The 13,373-nt window shown below is 41.3% G+C and overlaps 1 long non-coding RNA gene across 2 annotated transcripts in view; it reads right to left on the bottom strand.

Moving 5' to 3' along the window:
* The window catches only part of LOC147369788 (uncharacterized), a 43,923-nt gene extending 31,062 nt beyond the window's left edge, over positions 1 to 12,861 (bottom strand). For both annotated transcript variants that reach the window (XR_015167886.1, XR_015167887.1), the window contains exon 1: positions 12,772 to 12,861. This is a non-coding gene — a long non-coding RNA (uncharacterized LOC147369788). The remainder of the gene's footprint in view (positions 1 to 12,771) is intronic.
* Positions 12,862 to 13,373: the final 512 nt, after the last annotated feature.

Below are 13,373 nucleotides of genomic sequence, written 5' to 3'. Positions count from 1 at the left end.
TGCTCTGGCCTGAGCTGACACACTGCTTCCTTAAACATATTATGAAGATTATCAGCAATGTATCAAGGTGTCTTTGCAGAATGGTATAAACTTCAGCTGCACTACTTATTGCCATAAACCACACTTCCAGGTTTTTATTTATATGCGCATTAGTTCAATATGATTGGATCTGTAGGCAGCAGAGGGGATTGAGGTAATTTATATATATATCAATAAAGGTCTCCAGCCAGCCACTGGGTGCTCTAAGGGGAACAGTAGTTCCATTTAAAACATTAGGAACTGGAGAAATTGAAAATAACTCTCTATTTAGAGACCAAGGATTAAGGCATTTTGCAGGGAAGGTCTCAGCCCAGCCAGGATATGCTAAAAAGGTTGTTAAAATGTCATTTGGCTGATAGTTAAGCCACAGAATTTATCTTAACCCCTTCATTTAAACTGGATTGTTTTCTGTGAAGCATTGACCCTAACAGGCAGACAGCACAATGTGGTGGGAAAGGTGGCTGAGGGTATGAGCATATGTTCATGTTTGCCTCCTAACGACATTTCCACTTTCTACTGGAAGCATCATCTCTGCTACACCCACGGAGTGAGGTCTTCCTGAGACTTTTGGTCAAGGTTCTCTGTGGTCCCCAGCCAGAGGCCTCCTTGTCTAAGCTGAGCCAATCAGACTATCTTCCTCAGATTTCAACTACTGATAAAGTGCCACAAGGGGGAGAAATGGTGAAGCCAGCTCTTCCTGGTAGTGGTGCCCTGAAGAGACTGTTAGTTCCTACCGTCTACTCCAGTGGAGCTGCCCACACACCTGGGTCTTGTGCTTTCTCTTCCATTTTATGAACCATGATCTAGCCTTCCAATGACTTTGGCTTACATTAGCCAGTGTGTTTGTTGCTTGCAACTAAGAAGCCAATCTAAATGTACCCCTGGGGCCAGGAGCCCAGGGCTTGGTCTCATCATCAGCTTTGTGACCATGGACAAGTGATTTCCCTACTCGCAGGTGTCAGTTTCCTCACCTGCAAAATGAAAGCACTCAAAAAAGCCAATGGTTCTTAAAAATTAGGAACTGTACGAATCATCTGGGGATCTTTTTGAAAATTTAGATTCTGATTTCATCATTTTGGGGTGGGGCAGACATGTACTTGGCCACCAGCCATGGTGCCTATCAATATTTAAGAGCTCATTTTCAAATTATACTCGCCAGTATCCTCAGTTCTGGGAAGGACCCACAGTGACAGCTTTTGAGTGAAAGAAAAGATGACGAAGGTGGCCGTCTTGTTTCAACTAAGGCAGCTCTTCTATTATGTTTTATATATTCAGATTCTTCATTAAATTTCCTCTGTGAAAAGGGATCTACCACTGACAGAAAAATAATTGATGTCACTGAACTAAGATCACTAGATGATTTCCAAGAAACCTGACTGTTCTGATCCCATGAGGCAACTCCTGCATGGATTCCGAAGGGAAGCGGGTGTCTAACCCTTTGGGGAACTGACCACTGCATTTATTTTCACTTGAACTTGAGCTTAGAGAAACAAAAGCAAGATTTCAACCCTGAAATCATCTTCCTAACAGATTCATGAACAGGAGTTGATTACCCCACTGGTTATGATGCAGCAGGTGAAGCCCTGAATGGTTGGCCCAGTGCGATGCAATTAGATGACAGCAGAGCCCAGTGACCTCTGTCATATTGGAAGGCTCTTCCTATGGTGCCTCTTCCTGCCGTGATATTTGAAACACCATAAACTAAAGCCAGAGGAGATCCATAAACAGCCCAGTTCTTATTTTTTTTACTTTAGAGTCCCTATGTGGCTTCATTTATTTTCAAAAGAGCATGTGACATGTTCGTTGGCACCTTCCCTGCCATAGAATATCTGTTGACATTTGTGGTTTGGGGCTGGATTGGATTAGTTGCTGTTTCATTCCACTTACCTACTGCATGTAACACCAGGGGAAACACCACTCTTCCCTGAGCCCCCTGCCACATCTTTTGTTCTTTACCGAGAACAACCCTTATATGCCCTCTGCTGAATGGGAAGATAGAAAAATAACTATTCTATCTTTTATCAGCTATGCGGCCTTAGACAAAGCATGTCACCTCTGCCTCCATTTCTTGGCCCATAACTATTTCAAGGTGGGAGGAGAAGGGGACAACAGAGGATGAGATGGTTGGATGGCATCATCGACTCAATGGACATGAGTTTGAGTAAACTCCGGGAGTTGGTGATAGACAGGGAGGCCTGACGTGCTGCAGTCCCTGGGATTGCAGAGTCGGACATGACTGAGCCACTGAACTGATACTGAACTATTTCATTGCACTGCTATGTTCACAGTATTCTCCACACCTGGTTGAAAAGTTTGATGTGTCAGGTAGAGAGAGGGCTCCTATAGTATATTGGAGGAATCAGATGTAGAGGGTGATTTAGGATAAAAATGCAAGATAATAACATGGTGCAATGGAAAGAACCCCAACCTAGGTGTGTCCTCACTAGTAGTGGGAAAATACTTCCCATCAGTAAAATGGAGGAAAGCAACCCTACCTTGGAGACAGCATGTAAAAATATCAATATATGCATCACCACATAGCAAGCACTCAGTACACGCAAGTGATATAATGTGTGGCAACATGCTCAAAGGCAACAAAGGTAAAATATTATCATTCACATAAAGTATCATTATATATTAGAATAACATAGAGCTCCTTCCCAGATTATAAAGTCAACTCAGAGTTTTCTTCCATAAGTTGAACTCACAGAAAGCATGAGTTAAAACTCTACAGAAGCTAAAACAAATAAGCAACAAATTCATAACCATCTTCCACCCATGGGTCAAAAGTCTTGAAATTCCTACAACAGGAAATCTCTATTATATGTCAAGGCATTATATATGAAGGCAATTTGAGTATTAACCCATGAGGAAGCTAATGTTTTTTATACTTATCATCAGAAAGAATTTCTATTTAAAATGCTGATGGATATACTTTTAGATGTATTTCTATATACACATGTACACTCATAAATAAATATTTACTTTAAGGAGATTATATTATACATGCTAACATAGAAATAACTTTTTTTCTTAAAAATATGTCATTCTATACCAATGAATACAGATACCCATCATCATTTAATGCCTTCTAAATACTTTACTTATATAGATATACTAAAATCAAACAATTGGAAATTTAAATGGCTTCCAATTTTTGCTATTATCAACAACACTGAGACAAACAACTCTGTGATATAATTCTGTGTGCTTATCTTTTAATGTCTTAGGATAAATTCCTAGATATGGATTTGCAAGGTCAAAGATACACACATTTAAGACTTTGCTATTGGAGTTTTCAGGTTGGGAAATGTATTCAGACGCTGAGAGGGATGCACCCCAGTTCCGCTGGGACAGAAACTCTTCCTCTAAGGACCTCTCTGGACTCTGCCCCATGTAACTCTTCATCTGGCTATTGATCTGTACCCTTTATAATATCCTTTGTAATAACCTGGTAAACAAGGGGCTAAGAAACAGAATGTAAGATCTGCCACTGATCAAGTGCTGCTGCTGCTGCTGCTGCTAAATCGCTTCAGTCATGTCCGACTCTGTGCGACCCCATAGACGGCAGCCCAGCAGGCTCCGCCGTCCCTGGGATTCTCCAGGCAAGAACACTGGAGTCGGTTGCCATTTCCTTCTCCAGTGCATAAAAGTGAAAAGTGAAAAGTGAAAGTGAAGTTGCCCAGTCAGGTCCGACTCTTAGCAACCCCATGGGCTGCAGCCTACCAGGCTCCTCTGTCCATAGGATTCTCCAGGCAAGAGTACTGGAGTGGGGTGCCATTGCCTTCTCCCAAAAACAAGTCTATTGGACACCAAAACTCCCGTTCTTTTTGCTCTTGCTGGGCTTGCTCATGACTTGTTTGGTCTAAGATTCAGGTTCTGGCACTTGGCATGTTGAGAACGAAACTGCACAATGAGAAGACTGTGGCCAGTTGAACAAGTCAAAGACTGAACGATTCTTAACTGACATGATTACAGCAACATTGTTAGCAGTGATGAAGCCAGCAGGCTAAATATACCAAACAAGAACCTGTAAGAAACTAGGTATAAGTTTGAACAGAGGAACATGGCAGTGTGATACTGAGAACTTGAAAAAGCTCTGGAGTATGGATATCAGACCTATGGTGAAGAGATGAACAACTTAGACTTTTCATAGCATGAAGAAAACAGGACTCCACAGTAACTCAATAATGAATATGTGAAGATTTATTTTCTCAGACTGCCTCTGAATCTATGATATGTACATGGCTTGATATGTTACCTTACACACAACTCTCAACATTTACCCTTGAAAGGGTTTAAATAAAATACATTCACATCTAAATTTTCTTTTAATTTTAAAAATAAAAGCTGTGTTATATATTTTCAAACTTTTTCTCCAGAAAGATAGTTCCTTAGGAACCTTAGATTCCTATGGACAAGTATAAGAGTAGAGTGATTTATTGTAACTAGTTGGTTGAACCATACAAAATTGTCATATTTGTAAATCAGAAGTGTTTGAAAAGTGGTAAATTCATATAGTTCAATCTAATCATTCATCCCTAACATGAACCAGGTTTTGCTTTTCCATTTTAAGCACCGTGTTGACCATTCAGAAAGGGGCAATTCACAGATTTGCTTTGTGCACCTTTTTAGGTAGGACGTGAGGATGGAATAAATGGAGACTATTTCCATGGCTCCTCTGAAAACGAGCAATTATTTGAAGAACTATTTTCCAATCTGAAAACAGTCTGTTCTTAAGTAAGGTAAGGCATTGATTTTGAGCAGAGTGGATTGTTCCTCTACCACCTCATTTTTGTCGAAGGATAATTTCAGTAAAACTGAAAAGAAATTGGTGTGCATTGTCATACATTCTTGAGACCACGTCTCTAAACAGAGACTAACCCTAAAGAGCCTTACAGTAATCCAACCATTCCTGGATTGTGTTCCAGGGAGCACAAATCCTGCAAACGGTCTGAGAAGAAAAAGGTTTATAGTCAGATATGTTGGGGAAATAGGACATCTTAAAGTTTTTAATTTATTAAAAGTAAAACTTTCAGTTCTCCTGGCAAGCCATTGTGCACTGAAACCTTCAAGGCTCTGAAAAGTCTTGTGGGAAAGAAACCTGCTTCTTCACTGAACCCTATGTCTCTCACACTCGTTTGGCCACAAATCTCTTTGATCATATAACATTTATTAACCATCCAGGGGGACAGACTTTCAAAAATGCCCGAAACTCTCATTTTCTTAGAGAAGAACCTAGATTACAAAGGTGATACAGGATTAGAACTATTATCTCAAGCCATTCAGCAGGTGTTTATTGAGAACCTGCTGTGGGCCAAAATGCATGCCAGGCACTGGCATATGGTGACCAAGGTCTAATCCTTGATCTCAAAGTCGTTATGCTCTAGTGGGAGGAAAAAAGAAATCAACAGGCAGTTTCAACTTGTAATAATCTAGAACATGTGGATATTGAACACGTACCCTGTGCTATGGAATGTGTGGCTTCTGAAACTGACAAACTGAATTTTTAATTTAATTTTAATAAATCTAAATTAAAAAATTAAAGCAGTGTAAAATATTTTTCTATTAATTGTACCTCTGTTGTTTTGGCGAGACTACGCTGTGCTGTGCTTAGTTGCTCAGTCATGTCCGACTCTTCGGGACCCCATGGACTGTAGCCCACCAGGCTCCTCTGTCCATGGAGATTCTCCAAACAAGAATACTGGAGTGGGTTGCCATGCCCTCCTCCAGGGGATTTTTCCAACTCAGGGATCGATCCAGGTCTCCTGCATTGCAGGCTGATTCTTTACCATCTGAGCCACCACGGAGGACCTGGCAGGACTATATTTCACCTTAACTGGTGAAAATTCAGCATCTAAACTGAGTTGAGCTTCTGTGAGTGTAAAATGCACACAAGATTTCAAGGACAGCTCCCAAAACTGTAGACTATCTTATTAATAATTTTGTATTGACTATGTGCTGAAATATCAATATTAATATTTGTGGCTAAATAAGAAAAAATGTTAAAATTAATATCATCTGTCTCTAATTTTTTAACATGGCTATTAGAAAACTTGAAAATACATACATGGTTCATTATATTCCTTTTGCACAAAGCTGATCTAAAAGATTTAGGACTTTCCTGGTGGTCTAGTGGTTAAGAATCTGCCGGCCAATGCAGGGGTCCCAGATCCCATCCCTGGTCTGGGGAAATTCCATATGCCACAAGGCAACGAAGCCCATGAGCCACAACTACTGAGTCCCCGTGTGGCAACTACTGAAACCTACATGCCCTAGAGCCCATGCTCCACAAGAGAAGCCACCACATTGAGAAGCCTGCCCACTGCAGCTAGAGAGTAGCCCCAACTTGCCGCAAGTAAAGACAGCTTGCACACAGCAACAAAGACCTAGTACAGTCAAAAGTAAATTAATAAAAAATTTTAGATAAATTAAAATGTTTAAAAAAACAAAAGATTTAGAGTGCACAGGAAGCAGGGATACCTAACCAAGATCTGGGGAAAGCTTCCTAAGTGACAATTTCTAATGTGAAACCTAAAGGAAGAGGAGAAATGTGATAAGAAAAGAGAGGAAAGAAGAGTGTTAACAGAGGGAATGGCTGTTCAAAGGCCCAGAGACCGCCTGGATCCAGATTAATATCATTTCCAGTGCACTGCACCTTCTCTTCTCCAGGCCAAATATTCTATAGATCACTGCTTATAAAACCACTAGACATTCTTTATTTGGTATGAAACATCTCTGAAACCACCCACAGATATTAAGGACTTGGGAAAGAGTACTATGTTCATATTTCCTGTATCTTAAAGCTAAATATAGATTCTACTCTCGCATAGGCTCCTGATTCATTCAAAATGTGCAGCAATTTTTTATGTGTGCAAATGAATATTCTTTAAGGAGACAGCTTACAGCAAAGCAAACATCATGTTACTCCCAATAAGTGTAAGGACAATTGGCTGTGGTGAGGACAGGTAGGTGGTCGGGTGCAGGGGCAGGAGAGGAGCTCAGAGGCAAAGGATGGGCACAAAGGGGGATGTTAGGAGGCCGTCTAGCACAGTGGTGAGCACTCAGGCCCTGGCAGCTCCACTACTTACCAACTGTGTGACGCCGGACAATCACATGACCACTGAGTCTCAGTTTCCTCATTGGTAAATGAGGGAAGGAGCAGCACCTATGATAGAATGTCCCAGCTGCAACACTGCAGACATGCAGGCCAGACAATTCTCTGTTGGGAGGGTCTGCTTTGTGCACTGCAGGAGCAGCATCTCAAGTCTTTACTGATCAGATGCCAGGAGCACCCCTCACTCGGGCTGTGACAACCACGAATGTCTCCAGACATCACCAAATGTCTCCCGGGGTGCAAAATCACTGCCCACTTCGAACCACTGATCCACTGAATGAGTCATTGTGAGGATTAAATAGAATCCTGCGTGAGAAGTGGAGGCACAGTGCTCGATAAACGTTTGCTAAATAAACACCTAAAACAAAGGGATGAAAAGCTCCTATAGGGATGAAAATGGCACCGAGAAGATCTGCCATTTTGTGAATTTAACCAGCCATCACTTTAGCCCAGGAATTTCCATCTATTCCCTCTCCTCCTCTCCCCTCACCCTAAGAAGCTAGGCCATGGGTCTCCAGAGTAATGTGGGCAGAAAGGCCCTGCAAATGGGACATGACTGCCTCAATGGATTTAATGGTGCTTTTTAAATGTGGATAATTATGGGCCCTCTTCTAAGCAAGTGCACCAGTGGCAGGAGGCTGTGGGCTCTGGGGCACCGTGGGCCCACATAGCTCAGCTCCGTCGAGCTGATGGTAATGTTATTAAATGTGCTCTCTCCTTTTATTAGGCATCTTAATAACCTCTAAGTTGCACCCAGGAGAGTTGGTGCAGAAAAGGAATTCTGGCCAACCTAATTTGTATTTGAAAATACCCCATAGGCCAACGGAACAAGATTCAGATGAATTTCACAGGCAGCTGAGGGCTACACAAGGCAAGTGTTTCCAAATTGCACTCCATTGTTGAATGCAAAAAGCCTGCCTCGCTGCCTTCCCTATCCCCAGGCTTTGCCCTCCTCTTCTGCCCGTGCCCCTGTATCCTCACACATGCATATGCAGTTTGCACTTCAGCCGCTGGTTAACAAAAAGATGTAATGAGGGTGCTCCCTTGTCTACAGTGAAATGATGATAGGAGTGCATGCTTACTAACCATTTATTACCATGAGCCAGAGCCCAGTGCATCCCTGAGAACAACTCAAAAGGTAAAGCACTCTCGTTAGCCCCATCACACAGTTAAGGAAAATGTAGTTTGGAAAGGTTAGTATCTTGCTTGAAAGAATTGTACAACTAAATAATTACAGAGCATGGACATAAACTTTATTCCCTATAACTCCCAAACTGCTGGTCTTCACCACCACTTAACATTTCTTTCAATAACAGGGTGGTCACAGGGAGCAAGTCCATTTATTAGTTTACCAAGACTAGGTGACATATTCCAAACATATGTGAAGTGCTGGTAAAAGACAGTGCCCCTACTCGCAGAGATTTCATAATGGAAATTATATACAATGGAAAGAACATTTTAAAGGACTCAGGAAAGAAAAGTCATAACTATCATTCAACAAACATTTAGTGAGAAGCTACTGTACTCCAGGGGACTTTCCTGGTGACTCAGAGGGTAAAGAATCTGCCTGCAATACAGGAGACCCGGGTCAGGAAGACCCCCTGGATAGGGGAATGGCTACTTACTCTAGTGTTCTTGCTTGGAGAATCCCATGGACAGAGGAGCCTGGTAGGCTATAGTCCATGGGGTTGCAAAGAGTCAGACACAGCTGAACAACTAACCCTCAACTATACTCCATGCAGTGTTCTATCTATGGGGGGATATTGCCATGGCCACAAGTAAAAGCAATGGATTTGAGAAACTTTGCAGGTATAGAACAACTTGCCAGTCTTCACTGCTACTGTAAGAAATGGAGAGAAAGCAAAGAGGACTCTGCTTACTTAGAGCAAGAGAGACAACAAATTCTGTAAAGCAATTATACTTCAATAAAAAAAATAAATTCAAAAGAGAGTAGCTGAGGTTCGAAGGTGGGATTTGGGGAAGAAGTTACTTTATTTCCAGGTATGTTAAGATAGATTTGCCATGAGACATTGTATTAGTCTCCTATTGCTGCTGTAACAAACTGCCATGAATTTAGTGGCTTTAAACAACACAAGTTTAACTTTTTAGATCAGAACTCTAAGATGAGCCTCAAGAGAACAAAAATCAAGGTGTTTACAGGGCTGGTTCCTTTTGGAGGGTTCAGGGGAGAATCCACTCCTTGCCTCTTCTAGATTTCAGAATCTGCTGGCATTTCCTGGCTCCTGGCCATATCTCTGCTTCCATCAACACATAGGTCTTCTCTGTCCTCCTGTGTCCCTATTCTAACCACTGCTGTAATCACATCATTCCAAATGGAATAATCCAGGAGAATTTTTCCATCTCAAGAGCCTTAACTAAATCACATGAGCAAAGCACATGAAATATTCTTAATGAGATGGGAATACCAGACCAATTACCTGCCTCTTGAGAAACCTGTATGCAGGACAAGAAATAACAATTAGAACTGGACATGGAACCACAGACTGGTTCAAAATTAGGAAAGGGATATGTCAAGACTATTTATTGTCATCTTGCTTATTTAATTTATATGCAGAGTATATTATGTGAATTACCAGGCAGGATGAAGCACAAGCCGGAATCAAGATTGCTGGCAAAAACATCAACAACTTCAGATATGCAAATGATATCACTTTAATGGCAGAAAATGAAGAGGAACTAAAGAGCCTCTTGATGAAGGTGAAAGAGGAGTGAAAAAGCTGGCTTAAAACTCAACATTCGAAAATGAAGATCATGGCATCCGGTCCTAACTTCATGGCAAATAAATGGGGGAAATGTGAAAAGAGTATCAGATTTCATTTTCTTGGGCTCAAAAATCACTGCAGCCATGAAATTAAAAGACGCTTTCTTCTTGGAAGAATAGCTATGACAAACCTAGACAGTGTATTAAAAAACAGAGACATCACTTTTTAGACAAAGGTGTGTATACTCAAAGCTATGGTTTTTCCAGTAGTCATGAACAAATGTGAGAGTTGGACTGTAAAGAAGACTGAGCACCAAAGAACTGATGCTTTCAATCTGTAGTGCTGGAGAAGACCTTTGAGAGTCCTTTGGAGACCCAGGAGACCAAACCAGTCAAACCTAAAGACCTTTGAGAGTCCTTTGAAGACCCAGGAGACCAAACCAGTCAAACCTAAAGGAAATCAAGCCTGAATATTCATTGGAAGCACTGGTGCTGAAGCTGAAACTCAAATACTTTGGCCACGTGATGCAAAAAGCCAACTCAGTGGAAGAGACCCTGATGAGTGAAAGATTGACAGCAAGAGGAGAAGAGGGTGACAAAAGATGAGATGGTTGGATGGCATCATCAACTCAATGGACATGAGTTTGAGCAAACTCCGGAAGATAGTTCATGGGGTCACAAAGAGTCAGACATGACTTAGTGACTGAACAACAGCAGCAACAAGGTAACATTGATAGGTTCCAGGGACTGGGACATGGACATATTTCAGGAAGCCATTATTCCGCCTGCTACTGCTATTATTCAGGAAGAGATGTTGAAATAATAGACATTAATTCATTCAATAATCATTTATTAAGCAGCTTATACTGTGTCCAGAAGATAATCACACCCAACAACTTGATTCAGAACTCATCCTCATAGCTCATAGGTGATGGGTATGTAGAGAGTGAAAATTAAAGAACTGAAGAAAACATTTTGGGGAAATCTACACATTTATGGAACAGACAGGAAAGGGAGAACCAATGTGAATTTGTCCAGGTTAAGACATGCAGCACCATTTATAGGGATTTGTTTGTATTATATGAGTGACTATAGGTGATCATATATATATATAGGCTTTTCCAGTGGCTCAGTGGTAAAGAATCTATCTGCCTACAATGTAGGAGACACAGAAGACATGGCTTCCATCCCTGTGGCAGGAAGATCCCCTAGAGGAGGGCCTGGAAACCCACTCTAGTATTTTTGCCTGAAGAATCCCATGGACAGAGGAGCCTGATAGGCTGTGGTCCATAGGATTGCAGTCGGACACAACTGAAGCGACTTAGCACACACACATATATGTGGAATGTGATTTCAAAATATACTGTCTATTGGTGGTATTAGGGAGGAATCCAAGTAGATTCTTCTTGAGCAACAGCATCTCTGGAAAGTCTGTTCTCTAGGCTATGATCACCACTGGTGATTGTGGTTCTGGCCTGTTCTTTCCCCCTCCCTTTCTCAGCCAAGTGCAGCCATTAAGCACTTCACATCCAATCACTACAGCCTGAGTTCTTGGCTGCCCCAGTAATGGAGGCAGCAAGAATTTAATCCATGGCAGCCTCAGGTGCAGAAAGATGATACTAAATATTTCATCCCTGGGATGATGGGAACTGGAGGCCCCTGGAGAGGACCTGGCTGAATCTTTGAAGTGAGCCCTTCCAGGAATCCACTGGGTAGCTGTGCTATTGGCAATAATGACTGCCACTCGGGCCTTAACTTCCCAGTGGGAGGGGAAGCAGCATTAATGTGCAACAGTGCTAAAAGGCCAGCCCCAACTCTGGTTCAAAGAAATTAATTTTTAAAAAAATTTCTGCTTTCAGAGGTTTCTTGTCACCTCTTTGGAGCCAAAAGACATTTGTCACCCATTTTTTCTCCTTTTTTTGTTTTCTGTAAAGAGCCAAACGAAAGGAGAATAAAAAGATCTAACAAAGAGAAATCATTTAAGGTACATTTCTTCTCTTCAGGAAATTACCTGCTTTGGCTTACATCTTTAATGCCTCTCAGTCTTTAATAGCTAGCACAAGAAAGACAGTAAGTGTGAGAATGGAAGAGAGAAAACATGCATTATCTTGGTGGGAAATTGCATAGATTTTGTTGGTAAGTAAATACCACTTGTTAAGCACTGAAGTATTAAAATGAAAAAAGAGACTGTTTTTCCTTAAAAAATTAAGTGTTTGGAAAAACTGGATTAGATTTTTTTCACTACTCTTCACAAAATTGAAAACAGATGGTGTGACTGTAGACTTAAAAAAAGAGAGAAAGTGGAAAAGTTCAGCTGCAGGGAAACAGGGAAGGAAGATGACCTGAAATATGACCCCTCTGACCTTAAAACCTGAATTCAGATCTGGTTTGTGACCTTGGTTGGAGCTGCAGTCCCTGAAGGAGCGAGGTGTAAATTGGAAATCAAGGGAGCAGGGGGCTGGGCTCCCACAGGCACTTGGATGTGCCCACTTGACCTCTCCTCCCAACTTCACCTCTCCTCCTTCCCGAGAAAGCCCCTGTAAGAACTCCACTCCCCAGTCCAGTGAATTTTGCCTCCTCTGAACTTTGTTGTTAACAGGACCACACCCTGTGTCATGGATCCTGCTTACTCAGTGCTCTGTGGTGACCTAAATGGGAAGGAAATACAAAAGAGAGGGGGTATATGTATACATATAGCTGATTGACTTTGTTCTACAGTAGAAACTAACACAACATTGCAAAACAGCTATACTCCAATAAAAATTAATTTAAATAAGTAAATAAGGTAAAATAAAAGAAAGGATGAAAAAGATATCAAGAGTTCCTTAAGGGGCAATGGGGTGGCAACCATTAGGAGCATGTGTGATCCCTTTCCCTGCACCCAAACTATTACCTGCTTCCTAGATTAGCCTGAGGTTGGCTTGATTGTAGGTGGAGCAAATACTTAGGCATATTTATATCCTCTGTGTTTCCACGGAGTGGTAACTGCTAAAGGAAATGTGAAAGATGACTTCAGGGGGTAGCACACAGATATTCTCTAAAGAGAAAACATTACAAATAGTAAGCATTACTATAGCCTACATAGAAAGCATTTTCTATTTAGTATCAATGAAACTGTTTGGTATCCTAAAAATATTCATATTAAGAAACTCTCAAAATATCATGACTATGAAATATAATAAATATATATTAGTTTTGTATTAACAAAAGTTCACATGAAAATTTAGATATGGAAAAAAATCATGAAGATGATTGATGTACCAAAGCTAAAGTGTTAGAAAACATTGACCTATGCCATTTACTATTTTTTAATTGTCTAAAAATTATTTGTCAGTTGCTGCTGCTGCTGCTAAGTCACTTCAGTCGTGTCCGACTCTGTGCTACCCCACAGACAACAGCCCACCAGGCTCCCCCGTCCCTGGGATTCACCAGGCAAGTACACTGGAGTGGGTTGCCATTTCCTTCTCCAATGCATGAAAGTGAAAAGTGAAAGTG

Source organism: Bos grunniens, chromosome 7 (genome assembly GCF_055505025.1).
Source record: "Bos grunniens cultivar Pamir isolate PY7600 chromosome 7, Bosgru_T2T1.0, whole genome shotgun sequence".
In the NCBI taxonomy this organism is placed as follows: Eukaryota; Metazoa; Chordata; class Mammalia; order Artiodactyla; family Bovidae; genus Bos; species Bos grunniens.
Note: the sequence above shows the minus strand (reverse complement) of the source record. Positions and strands in the feature narration are given on the sequence as shown.